This window comes from Entelurus aequoreus, linkage group LG12 (assembly GCF_033978785.1).
Source record: "Entelurus aequoreus isolate RoL-2023_Sb linkage group LG12, RoL_Eaeq_v1.1, whole genome shotgun sequence".
NCBI classification, from domain to species: domain Eukaryota; kingdom Metazoa; phylum Chordata; class Actinopteri; order Syngnathiformes; family Syngnathidae; genus Entelurus; species Entelurus aequoreus.
Window position 1 is genome coordinate 26,298,975 of NC_084742.1, and position 18,142 is coordinate 26,317,116.

The 18,142-nt window shown below is 43.3% G+C and overlaps 1 long non-coding RNA gene across 1 annotated transcript; it reads right to left on the reverse strand.

Annotated features, from left to right (window-relative positions):
* Positions 1-1,921: 1,921 nt before the first annotated feature.
* Positions 1,922-2,690, reverse strand: LOC133661826 (uncharacterized). The gene is made up of 3 exons (XR_009828001.1): positions 2,615-2,690; positions 2,371-2,478; positions 1,922-2,285 (listed from the first exon to the last, which is right to left on the reverse strand). It is a non-coding gene; the product is annotated as an uncharacterized LOC133661826 (long non-coding RNA).
* Positions 2,691-18,142: the final 15,452 nt, after the last annotated feature.

The window sequence follows — 18,142 nt, forward strand, 5'->3', positions numbered from 1 at the left end:
TCACGGGGGTTCATCCGGTACTCTCGAGCGGGAACCCGGCGGGGGCGTCGCAGGAGGCCCCCCCCCCGCTTCCCCGGTTGCAACCTACGGACGATTTTCCCCTCGGGCAGTCCCGTGATGAAACCTTGCGCCCGGCCTGGGAACAGGTGGATTACATCGATGGCCAGCTGGTGCGCCCGGGGAAAGCGCAGGTATTCCCCCATTTTTCAATTATTCGAAATAGGTTATACAGAGTGGGCCGTGACACTCAAACCGGGGAGAAACACACCTAGTTGTTGGTGCCAAAACGCCACCAGGAAATGGTTTTCCAGGCAGCGCATTTTAATCCCATGTCTGGCCACATGGGGTATGATAAGACACTTAATCGGGTCATGGTCCGATTCTATTTGCCGGGCCTCCGGGCAGGCAGCGCACCAAGGGCGCACGTCTGTAACCGCCAGCTGGTGAACCCAGCGGCCACCCCAAAGGTGCCCTTGCGGCCATTACAGCTCATGGAGGTCCCTTTCGAGAGAATTGGGATGGACCTCATCGGACCATTTCACCCGAGAACACGGGGATACCGCTTTGTGTTAGTCCTGGTGTATTGCGCAACGCGCTATCCCGAAGCATTGCCCCTGCGCTCTATCTCTGCCAAGAGTGTTGCGCAAGCTCTGTTTCAGAATTTTCTCCGCGCCCAGGAGCGTCAACAGCACGCGTATAACAAGGGGACCCAGCTACGCAAATTTGCACCAGGAGAAAATGTGCTTGTATTACTCCCAACATCCAGCTCGAAATTACTTGCAAGGTGGCAGGGACCCTTCGAGGTCACACGGCAAGTGGGTGATGTGGATTAGGAGGTTCGACGCTCGGACCGACGCGGAGACACTCAGATTTACCATCTGAACCTACTGAAATAAATAAATGATAAATGGGTTATACTTGTATAGCGCTTTTCTACCTTCAAGGTACTCAAAGTGCTTTGACAGTATTTCCACATTTACCCATTCACACACACATTCACACACTGATGGCGGGAGCTGCCATGCAAGGCGCTAACCAGCAGCCATCAGAGGCAAAGGGTGAAGTGTCTTGCCCAAGGACACAACGGACGTGACTAGGAAGGTAGAAGGTGGGAATTGAATCCCAGTAACCAGCAACACTCCGATTGCTGGCACAGCCACTCTACCAACTTCGCCACGCCGTCCCTGAAGGCATGGAAGGAGGCGGAGCCTATTTCCATGGTAACGGTAGTGAGGGAGGAGAAGGAGTTGGGACCAGAGGTCCCGCGCTTTTCCCCGCCCCCTCATCTTCCCTGTGACAACCAGCTCCCGTTAGCGCAGAGAGCAGATGTTGCTGAGATGCAGCGGCGCTTCTCTGATGTGTTCTCCTCTCAGCCCGGCCGCACAAATCTCATCCAACATCATATTGAGACCAGCCCGGGGGTTACGGTGCAGTCTCGGCCATATCGGCATCCCGAACACAAGCGCAAAGTAGTTCGGGAAGAATTAAAAACCATGCTTGAGTTGGGTGTAATAGAAGAATCCCACAGCGCGTAGTGCAGTCCCAGGTGCGGCCACAAGTAGACAAGACAGCGGCGATCGCAGCCTGTCCACCCTCCAAGACAAAAAAAGAGGTGAGGCAGTTTTTGGGACTGGCTGGATATTACCGCCAATTTATTCCCCGGTTCGCGGACTTGACCAGCCCACTGACTGACCTCACCCGAAAGGGTGCTCCAGATCTGGTCCAGTGGACGGAGCAGTTCCAGCGGGTGTTTGAGAAGGTGAAAACAGCACTCTACAAGGAGCCGGTACTGCACATGCCTAACTTTACCATACCTTAATGTCTGCAGGCGGACGCGTCGGGCCGGGAACTGGGGGCGGTGCTGTCCGAGCGGGTGGAGGACGTCGACCGCCCCGTACTGTACATCAGCCGGAAACTCTCGGACCGGGAGGCGAGGTACAGCACGGTGGAGAGGGATTGCCTCGCCATCCGGTGGGCGGTCGGGGCCCTCCGCTACTACCTGTTGGGGCGCGCCTTCAGTCTCTGCTCGGACCACAAACCGCTCCAATGGCTCCACCGCATGAAGGACGCCAACGCGTGGATCACCTGGTGGTACATTGCGTTGCAGCCCTACAACTTCCGGGTGGTCCACAGGCCGGGCACACAGATGGCCGTGGCCGACTTCCTCTCTCGCCCTGCTATGGGAGGGGGGCAGGGGGGAGGGGAGGGAGTCGCCGCCGCCGGACGACTGCCCGGCCTGAGTCTGACGGTGGAGGCATGTGGAAGGGCCGTGGTCCATGCGTTCCCTGCAGGCAAGGTGTGTGCAGATGCCGGCCATGAAGCAGCAGATAGGTGAGTGGATATCTCAGCTGGAACGAGTTATCTAATCACCTGTTCCTTTATTAGCAGCGTCGGAGACCATGAGGGGGGTCGGACGGGGAGCGAGAGGAGCTCAGTGACGGCTGGAAGGCACGAGGAAAGCAAAAAGCAAGAGGACTGCTGAAAAGCAAAAGAGACTTGATAAAGAAAGACAAAATAAAAAGACTATTGTAACACCACAGCAGAGGGGTGACGTGTTACTGTCGGTCCAAAAGAACCCGGAGTGAAGAAGACGTTCACAAAAACATATACTTACTTGTAGCGCTAGTGACAAGTAAACGTTCCATCTACTAGATGAGGGCCTCATTATACTGGAGTCTGATGAAGATCAAATTCTATTTGCAGTCAGCTGGAAAAAATCAGATTACACAAAAATCAGATTTGGTCCACTTTGGCCTGCAGTGTAAATTTAGTCCTTTACTGGTTACCTGAAGGACGGAGTATATTTTAATCAGTGACAAAGTATGACGTGGTCAGGAATACGTTTGGGGTAAAATATATATATTATGATACTTTGGGAGAGTGTGGGGCAAGGTTTCATTTCAATCCGGGAACGCCTCCACAAATGAACATTTTGCGGACAAACTTAAAAAAATGTGTTGTAAAAATAACTGTGGAGTAAAACGTATGCAAAATTTGCACCAAAACCTATCCAATACATATTATCTACATCACAAGGAAATGTTTTAAATATAGATTCCAATCCTCAAAGGTCCCCTTTAACTTGTTACAAATACACAAACTGCCACTAACTGTACTGTAGTCCTATAATAATTTCATATAAACATATTAACAATAATTCCACAAAATAATAATTGTTCTGTGGCGGTACTTTCATTGCATTTCATGCTATAATGTATGACAGTGTTTTGTCTTCAGGCAGAACGGCCTCATAATCCTCAACAGTCAATATCAGCAATCATCCGGGTCAATAAAGCATCATTATCCCGCCACATTTCTTTCCCGTGATGGACATGCCGGTCGCGATACGGTCGGCACAGGGAGGGTTAATGGCTGCATTTGTATGCAAATATGTATTTAAGCGTGTCTGCCCTTGTGGGAAGGTTTAATGAAGGAAGCGGGCCCAGGCAGTAGGTGACATTCAGTGGCTGTGCAACCTCGCCGAATAGCTTCCCTGACGCCATTTGTGAATGTTAATTGCTTTGCAGCCTCCTCCTCCTCTTCCTCCTCCCTCTGGGAATCTTGGAGCCCAAACGGTTGTGTCAAAACCTCACACCCAAAGAAGACAGATTTTTTTACTTAGTTAAGACTTTTGGGAGAGCAAGAAATGACACCCTGTTTTCCCATTTCTTCATTCCCCTTGAGTTTGTGAGGGGAGAGCACGACCAGATTAGCATATTCTATTGGTGTTTTTAGGCCTATTTTAGGTGGGCTCAAGCCTCCCTAAAATATTCTTAAGCCCCCCTAAATAATTTGGTGTTATATTTATATATTTTTTTTTGTATTTTTTTTTTTTTTACAAATACATGACGACATATTCATTATAAAGTGGCCCGAATATGAGTTTACATAAATAATCATAAAACCTGTCATTATTCACTCAGTTTCCCCTCACTTCATAGCGTAAGGTAGAGAGCCCCTTTAGTGCGTCGGTATCCAATCCAATCCACTTGTTCATATAGAAAATGCCCACATCACTCAAAATCCAGTCCGCATTTTCTCTGCGACCTTGCTTGCAGTCCTTGGACTTGTTCATATAGAAAATGCCCACATCACTCAAAATCCAGTCCGCGTTTTCTCTGTGACCTTGCTTGCGGTCCTGCAGGTGTACAAAGCACATTAGCACACAGCACTGCAGAACAAGAACGTGAACGGATGCAAAATGGACATAAGAAACTTTTTCAAGAAAGTAAGTATTCATCACTGCTTGTAGTAAAATGTATTAGCTCCACTTTACACCAGGTCTGTGTTGACAAAAAGTTACATTCCCGCTCTAAAACAATGCTGCTACTTAGTTAGCTAGTTAGCCTGAAATGCATCATGAAGGTTCTGGTTATTTATAAAGTTAAATATGCACTCTTTTTTACCATTTGCTATCTTTGGGGTTACTTCCTTCTGGAGCATCAGCTGTGTTTCTCACTTTACATATGGAGGAGAACAGGAGCTGAGCTCATTCACGTATGACTATCATCAGTAGATAATAATAATAATCACTCCACAACCCCTATTGACCTGTAGGAGTCAGGGCAGAGGAGCACAGAAAGTGAGAGGGGAGAGGCCTCAATGGTCCTCCTAATTGTCAATCATTCTGGTGATGTTACGAATATATATATATATATATATATATATATATATATATATATATATATATATATATATATATATATATATATATATATATATACACGATTCGATTCAATATCGATTCTTGGGTTCACGATTCTATTCAAAATCTTTTTCTTTTTTTTCAATTCAACACGATTCTCGATTCAAAAACGATTTTTTCCTGATTCAAAAGGATTCTCTATTCATTCAATACACAGGATTTCTGCAGGATCTACCCCAGTCTGCTGACATGCAAGCAGAGTAGTAGATTTTTGTAAAAAGTTTTATAATTGTAAAGGACAGTGTTTTATCAACTGATTGCAATAATTTAAATTTGTTTTAACTATTAAATGGACCAAAAATATGACTTATTTATCTTTGTGAAAATATTGGACACAGTGTGTTGTCAAGCTTATGAGATGCGATGCAAGTGTAAGCCACTGTGACACTATTGTTCTTTTTTTTTTTTTTATAAATGTCTAATGATAATGTCAATGAGGGATTTTTAATCACTGCTATGTTGAAATTGTAACTAATGATACTGTTGATAATATTAATTTTTGTTTCACTACTTTTGGTTTGTGTCTCCTCTCAATTGCTGTTTATTGCAGTTCTGAGTGTTGCTGGGTCGGGTTTGGTTTTGGAATTGGATTGCATTGTTATGGTATTGCTGTGTATTGTTTTGTTGGATTGATTAAATAAAAAAATTTAAAAAAATAAATAAAATTAAAAATCAATTTTAAAAAAAATCGATTTTTAAAAAATGAGAATTGATTCTGAATCGCACAACGTGATAATCGCGATTCGAATTTGAATCAATTTTTTCCCACACCCCTAATATATATATATATATATATATATATATATATATATATATATATATATATATATATATATATATATATATATAGTGTATATATATCATCCTCTCCATAGAGCTTTTCAACGGATGGAAGCATGAAGTGCTCTAAAATCTCTTGGTACACAGCTGCATTGACTCTGGACTTGATGAAACACAGTGGACCAACACCAGCAGCCGACATGGCTCCCCAAACCATTCCTGACTGTGGGAACTTCCCACTGGATTTCAAGCAACTTGGATTTTGCTCCTCTCCAGCCTTCCTCTAGACTCTAGCGCCTTGACTTCCAAATGAAATACAAAACTTGCTTTCGTCTGAAAACAGGACTCTGGATACTCTGCAACTGTCCAGTGCTTCTTTTCCATAGCGCAAGTCAGACGCTTCTTCTGTTGTCTTGAGTTCAGGAGTGGCTTGACAATGGTAATACGGCTACATGTTTCCATCTGTTGAAAAGCTCTATGGAGATCATGATTTAATTTTCCAGCATGATCCAGCAGTGCCAAAACCACCAGCAACTGGTGTACTGACCATGGCATTACTGTCCTCGATTGGCCTGCCAACTCCCCTGACCTGAACCCCATAGAGAATTTGTGGGGTATTGTGAAGAAGAAGCTGAAAGACACCAGACCCAATAATGCAAATGAGCTAAAGGCTGCTATTGAAGCATCCATAACACCTCAGCAATGCCACAGGCTGATTGCCTCCATGCCACGCCGCATTGGTGCAGTAATCCGTGCAAAAGGATTCCCAATCAAGTACTGAGTGCATTAATTGACATTTTCAATGTTTGATTTTGTTTTGCTGTAATAAATCTTTATTTTTTACTTGGTCTGAGGAAATATTCTAATTTTTTGAGATGGATTTTTGAGTTTTCTTAAGCTGTATGCCATAATCATCAATAATAAAATAATAAAAGGCTTGCAATATTTCAGTTGATGTGTAATGAATCCAGAATGTATGACATTTCCATGTTTTTAGTTGCATTACAGAAATAAAGGACTTTATCACAATATTTTAATTTTCTGAGACAGTCCTGTATATATATATATATATATATATATATATATATATATATATATATATATATATATATATATATATATATATATATATATGAAAGACTTAATATGTCTATATATATATATAAGAAAAACCCAGACACCATCTTTGTAGTAATTTTTCTCCTGCGTGGACTTCCGTCTTCCTTTACAATGAGTGAAGCTGCACGAAACCTTGTGTCTGCAATTGTAAATAATTTAGTTTTTAAGTTTTGTGTTTCTTGTAGAATATATATAAAGTAATATACAATAGCCTAATGTTAAAATAATGAAAAAAACCATCATTAAATATATTTGTTTTATTGTATTGTTACATTAATAGCTGTTGTATTATTATAGGATGGCTTGTTAAACATTTCATAGGATTTTCAGAGGGAGGAAAAACCAAGACATTTAAAATAAAATGTTAAATGAATAAATACATAAAAAGAAAAAGAAAAAAATTGGTTATAAGCCATCGACCCGGGGAGCATTTCATTTCGTCCCGTGCATTTTTTTTCCGTCCCCGGGACGACGGGACTACGTTAATCTCAAGCCCTGGAAGTTAAATGTTAGTGTTTGCATTATTTGTTTCAGTATTGCACTTTGAAGATGGTCCTTCAGCTCTTTGACAGTTGTGGCTCTTTTTCAGATCAGCAGACGGACTCTAAGTCTTTCTTATTTACAGTATATATAAACGTTTCGCATTTCTATTCAGACTTCCATTTATATTTAATTTCCTTAACTGCTTGCCATAATATATATATATATATATATATATATATATATATATATATATATATATATATATATATATATATATATATATATATATATATATAGCCCTTAAACTCTTGTTGCACAAATTGCGCACAACCATATATATATATATATATATATATATATATATATATATATATAGATATATATATATATATATATATATATATATATATATATATATATATATATATATATATATATATATAAATTATCCCGATCCAGATATTACTTTAATTCAAGTAACTAAGTAATATTTCCAGGGCTTGAATTTACAACCATTTAAGTCACATATGTGCCCAAAATGTAATCTGTGCAACTTCAAAATATTTGGGAACAAACAATTATTGTATTGTGAGCGAAAGTCGTGGCATTAGCCTCCATGTTTTGAATGAATAACATAGAGGCTAATGCCATGACTTTCATTGTGTTTCAGTGTATCTTGAAGGATCATGCAAGTAATTGTTTCTTGTTGATGCTGTAAACAAAATGTCACTGTGCTAACCCATGTTTGTTGTTGTACTGAACACAGACTGAAAATAGACCGACTGAAATAATAATAATAACAATGAATAATTTCTAAGTCTTTGTTAGCCGTTTGTGAAGTTTTGTGCTTGTGCGCTACGTTCGCTTGCATCCTGTGCATCTCCTGGGGGCTAAGCCCCCCCTGTCCTTAAAAGCTAGTGACGCCCCTGGTATACTCCATTGATCAGAAAGCTAATCCGTCCAAATATAATTTAGTGCGAGAAGACCCTGCATGAAAGGCAGCAAGCTTTGCTGCGTTACATTTTCCTTTTTGTGCAAACAGAGAGTGAGATGAATGAAGGAAAGTCGCAGATAGACATCAGGAGCTTTTTACTTGAGATATTCCGACAAAGGTGTGCAAATGAAAACCATGTCTTGTTTTAAAAAAAAAAATTAAAAAAATTATGGAAATAGACCTTTTTTCCGATTCGACCACAGAAGGAAAATTTGCCCAAATCAAAAAGATTAGCACCGAGAGATATGGATTATGCTTCACTTTCATGCTTAGCCACTTTCTTCTTCCCCACATCAAGATGTTAAGAAGCCACAGTTTCACACAGAAGATAAGAGCTAAGGTGCAAAGAGTACGCAGAGCAAAATCTACCTGCAATCTAAATTCAGCTTACATTATGATTCTCGGGCCTCTTTGAGGGATTCACATTTGCAAATGAAACACTTAATGATGGCAAATCCACATAAACATTGTCACATGTTAAGACAGATTACAGCTACAGAAAATGCATGCAATGCTAGTACGCATGATGGGATCTTTAAAAAATAAAATAAAATAAAAAAGAAGGCTAAAAAATCCCCGGCTTGTGATTGGCCGTCGGTGACAATAAACATTTATGAATGTGTGTTAAAGCAATAGGCCATTTAGCGCGGAATGATGTTTAATGGGCTTTGCTAAGTGGACAACATTGCTTGGTTGGCTTCATCGCTATCAGCTGTTGCAGCTAACACCCTCTGCGCTTTTTATTAGGTTTTGCAGACACTCTCTTGGCCATACCCAAGCAAAAGCCATATAAATGCTAACAAAAGACCATTGATTTTTTTTTCTTCTCTCTCTGCGTGTGTGTGTGTGATACATCAATTTCATTAACATGGTGCTCTCTCCCAAATGGCCTCCTGTGCAAAATTACAAAGTCGTCAACACTGGTGTCCATCATATGCAATCATTGGAGTCCATTGCGGCACTAAAGCGAGACCCTAGTAACGAGAGGGAGGGATGGGGTTGGAAAGATGGCTGCCATTACAACGTGAACAGCGAAGGTGGTCACCACTTGCAATGAGGAACAAGGGCTGTTTTCAAATATAGATTCGACGATTTGATTCGGAGAAGTTTGATTCGTTTATCAACCTCACAGTCAAATCATCTGATATTAATCCTAAAGTGAGTTAATACCTGCTGGGGCACTGTGTGAAGCAGGTGTGTTGGGAGGATAAATTCAGGCCTCTAATTTTTACTTTTTAAAGTCAAGGCAAGTGTTGCCTTAAAGTAGGGCTCAAATTTTAGGGGACCAAGGCGAGTTAGAAGGGCACCAAGGCAAACATTATTTTCTTTCCAGGCAGGGGCTCCAAGCATGCAAGCATACATATACAGTTTTTTTTATTCATTATTAATATTATCTTGTCAACTTTTGTCATTTCATTAAGCCTTTATCTCTATTTTTAGCTTCTGATATAGGGAAGTATTCATTTGTATTGTTTTAAGTTATGTACATGTAGATGCCGTATCGGGACAGATCGATTAAGAGTTTGAGCAAAAATATAGGAATTAACTATACACAATAAAAAATGTACAAAATGCTGTGTCACAAGAACGGTTTTTAAAGCAATACCTTTGTGACATTAAAAAAACAAGTAATGTGAAAAAAACATGGCGTTTACTTTTTGATACCAAAATAAAACACAAAGCAGTTTGGCTAATGAAGATAAAGTCTAATAAACAAGATGTGTTCTTCTGTAACGCCCCCTTGTGGTTCAGTACAACAGTTAGGCCAACAACAACAAAAAACAGGAGTGACAGGGTGTTTCCTCACCTCATTAACTCTGTTACAGCAGCTGATGGAGGCTTTATTGTCAAAATGAAAGCAGCATCGTATAGTTTTTCTCCTTCGCTGTATACTTTGTGTGGGGACAGGTGCATCTGTTTTCAATATTGTCCACACCTGTCTCCATCTAAACACAGCAGTGCGCTCTTAAACACACGGCAGGAAGTGAGGGAAAATTATTGTAGCGTCCCGGAAGAGTTGGTGCTGCAAGGAATTCTGGGAATGTGTTCTATTGTGTTTATGTGGTATTGCGGTGCAAATATTCTCCCAAAATTTAATTGGCATTGATGTTTAGTGTGGTCCCACGACATGGCACAGATTTATGACAGCGTTGGCGTTGTTTATACGGTCACCCTTAGTGTGACATTTAGGCCTGTTGACTAAGTATTCTCCGAGGGGGTACCTCTGGAGTAAGGTTGACGATGTTGGTCTGCCATGAATGATCAGTTCAGCGACGTTAGTGCGCATGCGCCTGACTTGGTGTTGCCTAAAATGCATTAACAAATGACGTGGTATCGGTAATATATAAAGTATGTGGTATGACTATCGATCTAGATTTATATTGCGATTTATCATTATGCCGGGGACAATTATATGCCTCGTTCATTAACAAGTAAAAAGTCAAGGGCGGTCACGGAAAGTTGTTGCCGCAAATGTTGGTAAATTTTTTAGGGCATTACAGAAAATGAGAAGGCGGTCGCAGCAATTGCCACGGTTGCCGCGGTTAAATTCAAGCCCTGTAAATTATTGCATTGATCATGCCTCCCTTAAATATTAATCAAATATTATTGTGTGCAAACAAATAGTTTTTAGAGCGTAAGAGATTAATTTTAGTTTCGGCCATCACCTCATACTTGCCAACTCTCCCGGATTTTCCGGGAGACTCCCGAAATTCAGCGCCTCTCCCGAAATTCAGCGCCTTTCCCGAAAACCTCCCGGGATAAATTTTCTCCCGAAATTCAGGCGAAGCTGGAGGCCACGCCCCCTCCAGCTACATGCGGACCTGAGTGAGGACAGCCTGTTTTCACGTCCGCTTTCCCACAATATAAACAGCGTGCCTGCCCAATCACGTTATAACTGTAGAATGATCGAGGGCGAGTTCTTGGTTTCTTATGTGGGTTTATTGTTAGGCAGTTTCATTAACGTCCTCCCAGCGCGGTAACAACACACAACAACAGCAGTCACGTTTTCGTCTACCGTAAAGCAGTTTGTCTGCCGTAAACAGCAATGTTGTGACACTCTTAAACAGGACAATACTGCCATCTATTGTACATGCATATGTGACAATAACATCTACGGCTTTTAGAGAGTAAAGTGCACAACTGCGCACACAACAAGGAGACGAAGCAGAAGAACGAGGAAGATACAGCCGTGGTGATGCCGACGACGAGTAAGATGAAGAAATACGCTTGTAAGTTCCAAGCCGCAGCTGCGATTGGACCTGGATAGCCTTCGGGAAGAAGTAGTGGACTACCAAGTGCTTGGCAGTGAAGATCTTCCTCAGGAAGCAAAGATTGACCGGTTTTGGGCCATGCTAGGGAGAGATGGAAGATTCCAGACTCTAGTGCATTTGATGAAAGCACTTTTGTGCGTGCCACACAGCAATGCATCATCAGAGAGGGTGTTCAGCATGGTTAGAAAAATAGTGACAGAGAATAGAACAAGGATGGACAATTCAACCCTTAACTCAACAATGAGTAGATGAGTGTTATGTGTGTGTGTATATGTGTAAATAAATGAACACTGAAATTCAAGTATTTCTTTTATTTATATATATATATATATATATATATATATATATATATATATATATATATATATATATATATATATATATATATATATATATATATATGAAATACTTGACTTGGTGAATTCTAGCTGTAAATATACTCCTCCCCTCTTAACCACGCCCCCAACCCCACCCCCGCCCCTACCACTCCCCCCGCGTTTATATTTTAATCAGTGACGAAGCATGATGTGGCCAGGAATACGTTTGGGGAAAAATATTATATGAAGCGCCTTGTCATTCAATAATTTACATTTGAATGTGTTTCTTAATGCAAAACAACTGATAACGTATCATTTAGATCAGGATAACTTACATCATTATAACCTAATGTTAACGTGATGTTGACAGCATATTTCGGATCGGATAATCTTTATAGTAAAAGTGGACTTTTTTGCTTTACGTTTTGTTGTAGCGGGCTGTACATTACCAAATATCGTGCATTGACAGAGGATGATCTAAGCACGGTGATATAAAGCGCACATGATGTCCTACAAAAAGTAAATTTGCAGTCAGTTATATCATCTTCTTTTTGTCACTTAGAAAAAAGACAGAGGAAATGACCTCGGTGTCCTCAATATTAATTATGGCCATGTCTGGAGGCAATAATATTTTACTGTTGGGAGGATGTTTCTACGTGGGGGGATGTGGAAGAGGCTTGCCGGGATGCGCTGCTATCAGAAACAAAGCTTGCCGTGCCGCTGTGTGCCACTTGCCAGCTAAAATCCCATTGTCGGTCCCAGTGAAACTCGTCCGTGATTGGAGACGGCGCGAGGCGGTTCGTCCCAAATGTGTAACACTCCTCTTCAAAAACGATAATCCTTCTGCAGGTTCACATACAGAAACTTTGTTCCGAATTTTACTTCCTCTATCTAGTTAAAGTTGATATCCTCTGATGACCTCACAAACTGTGATTCAGCCTTTTTTTGAAGTCACAAATTAGATCTTTGTTTTGTTCACTTTAATGAAAGACGCCATTTCTTGTATAAGTACCTTTTAATTAACTTGGAAATAGCTATGTCACGGTATAAACATTTTTTATTACAGTTATTGTGACCAAAATGATCAAGGTTATCATTATCATCGCTGTATTTTTAAACATGCTCAAAATTTTCTAAAAGTATTTATACTGAAATATTCTAACCAAATTTAATTTTTTTTAAAACACAGACAACACAAAATTATTTCATTTGTAGGGGAAACACTATTGTAGACAAAAACACTGTTTCATGTACTTCAAGTATAAATTAAATGTGCATATGAAAGCAACATAAGCATTATAAACAAAGTAATATGGCAGAAAAAAAAAAACATAAATAAATAAAATACATGTGAAAATTGTGCAAGATAGCACTTTATGGACATGAGATATAAAAAAACAAAACAAACAAATGTAAGGATTTTGCAAGATGCTGCAACATCGACGTAACACTCTTCAGACATCTGACTGTTCCCACCTCCTCTTATCGCGATCTTCTTGACAATGCTAATGTGAACTATGGTCAACCTGCACATTAATGCAGTTTATATGCCGCTAAATAAATAATAATTAAGATAATTGTTTTATCAACATTTAAATCACGATTATTGATTGTTAGGTAAAACAGAGTTGGTGTGAACGCGACACTATCATGTAATTTGTAATGTCTAATTAAAAGGCTATGGATAAACATTAATATATTTAAAGACATTTTTTTGGTTCATTTTTAGTATCAACGTGTTATCTTTTTATCATTAGATGATGCCTTTATCCCTAGTGTCTCTATAAGGAGTGATACCTCTCACATCGAATACACAATCTTCACAGCCTGCGTTCAATTCAATGAGATGACAAAACATTATAGATAGTATTTATATTATTTGAACACTGATAAAAGTTGCAGTTAAATAAAGGATGAGTGAGCATCCCAGTGAACAAACTAAAGACTTTATAAACAAGTTGTGGCAACGTTCATGACACATCGCCACCTGCACGTCCTCACGTAGTTAACTCTCAGTCACAGCAGCTGATGGATGCTGTATTGAGAAAATGAAAACAAAATAAAATTGTTTTATTATTTGCTGTATATCTTTAGTGTGAGACAAATGAGTTTGTCTCCAATATTGTCCACACCTGTCAACATCTAAAAACAGCAGTGCAATCTTAAAAGCACGCAGAGACTCCACGGAAATGAAGCGAGGGAAAATTAAGTTCAACCAAGCGCTCGGCTCCATTTACTCTGAGGGGAAATCTCCATTGCAAAGTCCGTGTACCTGTGTTCCGCCATATTTTTTCAAGCCGAATGACGCTGGTGCGCCAGCGCTGCTGTTACTCTGTTGCCAGGAAGTAAGCAGTGTTTCATAAAATGCGTTAATAAATGACGTTTTTTCTGTAATTACAAATTCAAACGGTACTACTAACCGTCGGGAATTTTATTGCGGGTTATCATTATACCGGTTACAGTTAGATCCCTACTTGGAAATATCCACGCGTACAAGTGCTACAGCACTTCTATGTGATGTTTTTGACACCTAAGTGTGGACCACTCCAAAATAGTTGTAGCAAAGTTTCAGTTTGAGAACTTTTGGAAGAACCGTTATCATCGCCAGAAGAGGAGCAGTAACAGAGATGTCCTGCCCGAGTCAACTGGTCCAAGCTACACCTCTTTGGACGAGGTGGTGCACATACCAAATATTTGGCGATGCTGTCAGCACAATCGTCGCAAGGGGGCCTCGGGTGTTAGGATCCGCTGCTCGGATCACAGTTTGGTTACAGTTTAGTGTCACGTGTGTTTTGTTTCTGTTGCCATGACGGCAGATTTTGCTCACCTGCCTCTGGTTAGCGTTTCGGGACGCGCACCTGTTGCCCGAGCGCTAATCAGAGGGCTATTTAGTCTTCGCCCGGGCAGCACTCTGCCTGGCTTCCTAGTTTGTTCTCATGCAACAGCTGACGACCACTCTGCTTCCTGCTAGCTCTCATGCTAGATTATTTTGCTTGCTAGCTCCCATGCTAGTCGTTTTTGTTTTTCTCTTGTCTGATTTAGTTCTAAAATAAATCATTTTCCTACCTGCAAGCTGTGTCCGAGCCCGTCTGCATCCTTGGGAGAACACCTCGCACCACGATGCGACCCGGTCGTCACAGTAGGAAGCCAGCAAGAAGTTCTCCCGCAACGAGCACGTCGGAGGAGAGGGACGAAGGTGCGTGGATGGTGTTGCGAGCGATGGAGGCGGAGACTCTCCGCTATTCCCCTTCGGAGCGCCAGGACCTGATATGGGGTCCTAACGGAAGGTTGGTACCAATCCACTCCGTTTGGCCCGAGGACATCGCCACACCTCCGCACCACCGGACGCGTCAGCGAAGACGGAAGCCGCCAACGAGGTCTTCACTTCGCTGCAAAGACGCGCCACTCCCACAGACTCCTCCACCGGTACACAGTAAGCAATATTCAGCCCAAGATTCCCCTCCTCAAATGTTTGGCAACCCAATTGACCACTTTGCCAAACATTTCACCGATTGGGCTGTCAGTCAGCTAGAGACCCACACGGATGACGTCATCCCGCCCACTTTGGATGACGTCATAGACAAGGACTTTTTTAGACATCATGTCAATTCTTCCTGCCAGCCATTTTCAAGTAACCTTAACTCTGCGATTAATCATTATCAGGACATTTTTTTAAGGACTAAATCTAGTCAGTCCCGGTCACCTGACTTTCTAGCTCCACCCCCAGTGACTATTGCTCCGCCCACTGCACATATTTTTTCCCCCTGTGCTCCCACCCAGTCTCAAGTGGGGAGTAAGAAAAGACATTTTGGACAATTTAGAGGAGAGGATTCAGCCCTCCCCCGGACCTCCCACCACCCACCCTTGAAGACGGTTCCAATCCGCAAGGAGCGCGTCTGGGATCCGCTTTTTGAGGGGGGGGCTAGTACTGGGAGCTGTGCGAGTGGGGTGGCACAACGGCGTGCTAAGCCGCAACCTCCTGCTCGGCCACCGCCACCTGTCCTTCGGCCTGCTAAGCCGCAACCGCCAGCTAGGCCACCTGCACCTAAGCTAGCGCCAAGGCTAAGGCTAGCACCAGCTCCACCACAGGTTCCAGTACCTGCACCTCGGCTGGTTCCCACACCAGTACCTGCACCTCGGCTGGTTCCCAGACCAGTACCTGCACCTCGGCTGGTTCCCAGACCAGTACCTGCACCTCGGCTGGTTCCCACACCAGTACCTGCACCTCGGCTGGTTCCCACACCAGTACCTGCACCTCGGCTGGTTCCCGCACCAGTACCTGCTCCTCGGCTGGTTCCCGCACCAGTACCCGCACCACGGCTGGTTCTCGCACCAGTACCTGCACCACGGCTGGTTCTCGCACCAGTACCTGCACCACGGCTGGTTCTCTCACCAGTACCTGCACCACGGCTGGTTCTCGCACCAGTACCTGCTCCACGGCTGGTTCTCGCACCAGTACCTGCACCACGGCTGGTTCTCGCACCAGTACCTGCACCACGGCTGGTTCTCGCACCAGTACCTGCACCACGACTGGTTCTCGCACCAGCGACTCCGGCTGCCACGACAGCGACTCCGGCTGCCACGACAGCGACTCCGGCTGCCACGACAGCGACTCCGGCTGCCACGACAGCGACTCCGGCTGCCACGACAGCGACTCCGGCTGCCACGACAGCGACTCCTGCTGCCACGACAGCGACTCCGGCTGCCACGACAGCGACTCCGGCTGCCACGACAGCGACTCCGGCTGCCACGACAGCGACTCCGGCTGCCACGACAGCGACTCCGACTGCCACGACAGCGACTCCGGCTGCCACGACAGCGACTCCGGCTGCCACGACAGCGACTCCGGCTGCCACGACAGCGACTCCGGCTGCCACGACAGCGACTCCGGCTGCCACGACAGCGACTCCGGCTGCCACGACAGCGACTCCGGCTGCCACGACAGCGACTCCTGCTGCCACGACAGCGACTCCGGCTGCCACGACAGCTACTCCCACCGCTTCCACGGCGACATCTCAGCGACCTCGAGTGGTCCGGCGGCGCAAGCGGAAAGCAGGTCCCCGCATGCAGCCCTCGAGGACTCAGAGGCTGCTGAGATTCTGGCGCTACTCACGCCCACCTTCTCGGCGGCCACGAATGTGGCCTTACCGTGGTCGCCCGCCTCGCCCGCCTCGCCAGCGGCGGCGGCGTTCCATTCGCCGCCGCCACCTGACCCTTCCCCGGTGGATTCGGGGGCACGTGGCCTGGCGACCCACCACCAAGTCACCCCCCCGCCCGCCCTTGACTAGTGAACTATTGCTTTTTTTTTTGGGTTCCAGTTGTTTTTTTTGTTTTCAAGGGACATCTGGAATCTGTCCTTTTAGGGGGGGGTACTGTTAGGATCCGCTGCTCGGATCACAGTTTGGTTACAGTTTAGTGTCACGTGTGTTTTGTTTCTGTTGCCATGACGGCAGATTTTGCTCACCTGCCTCTGGTTAGCGTTTCGGGACGCGCACCTGTTGCCCGAGCGCTAATCAGAGGGCTATTTAGTCTTCGCCCGGGCAGCACTCTGCCTGGCTTCCTAGTTTGTTCTCATGCAACAGCTGACGACCACTCTGCTTCCTGCTAGCTCTCATGCTAGATTATTTTGCTTGCTAGCTCCCATGCTAGTCGTTTTTGTTTTTCTCTTGTCTGATTTAGTTCTAAAATAAATCATTTTCCTACCTGCAAGCTGTGTCCGAGCCCGTCTGCATCCTTGGGAGAACACCTCGCACCACGATGCGACCCGGTCGTCACATCGGGCACTCAAAGTGGGGAAATCAATGTTCGACGATTTGACTGTGAGGTTGATCAAATCAGACTCCCCGGAATCGAATTGTTGACTATTCTATAGACACCCTTAGTACCAAGTACCATTTTCCTTAAAAAAAAATGCCACATAATTTTCACTCATCTACTAAAGTACTCTGGCTATATTGTGATACTAACAGTAATCGATAATCATCATCACTTTACTTACCATCAATGTGGGAATGCCAAGTGAATGAATGATGGGTTTTCAGTTCTCACTGCAAAAGCGCTAGAAAAAGAGTCTAGAAAAATGCTTTGTAAAATTAATAAATATTAATATTATCATTATTATACACAAAAATCCAAACCACTGTACCTAAAACGAGCGAATTAAGAAATAAATTACCACTCCAGGAACAGCATATGTTTATAAAAAGGCCATAAAAGCATACGATTTCCTACTTTGTTATCTATCCGTCTGTCTGTCTGTATATCTATATATCATTCCAATTCAAATACATGAATTTAAATTGAATTTGAATTGAAGTTGTAAACAGGAAGTAGAATTCAAAAGTCTATAAAGTTCCACATGATAAAGAGAGAAGATCTTTATTGCCACATGCACAACGTATGTAGTGCCACATTTTGTCTCTGCATTTGACCCATCTTCTCTTGAGGAGCATTGGGCAGCCATCGTGTAGCG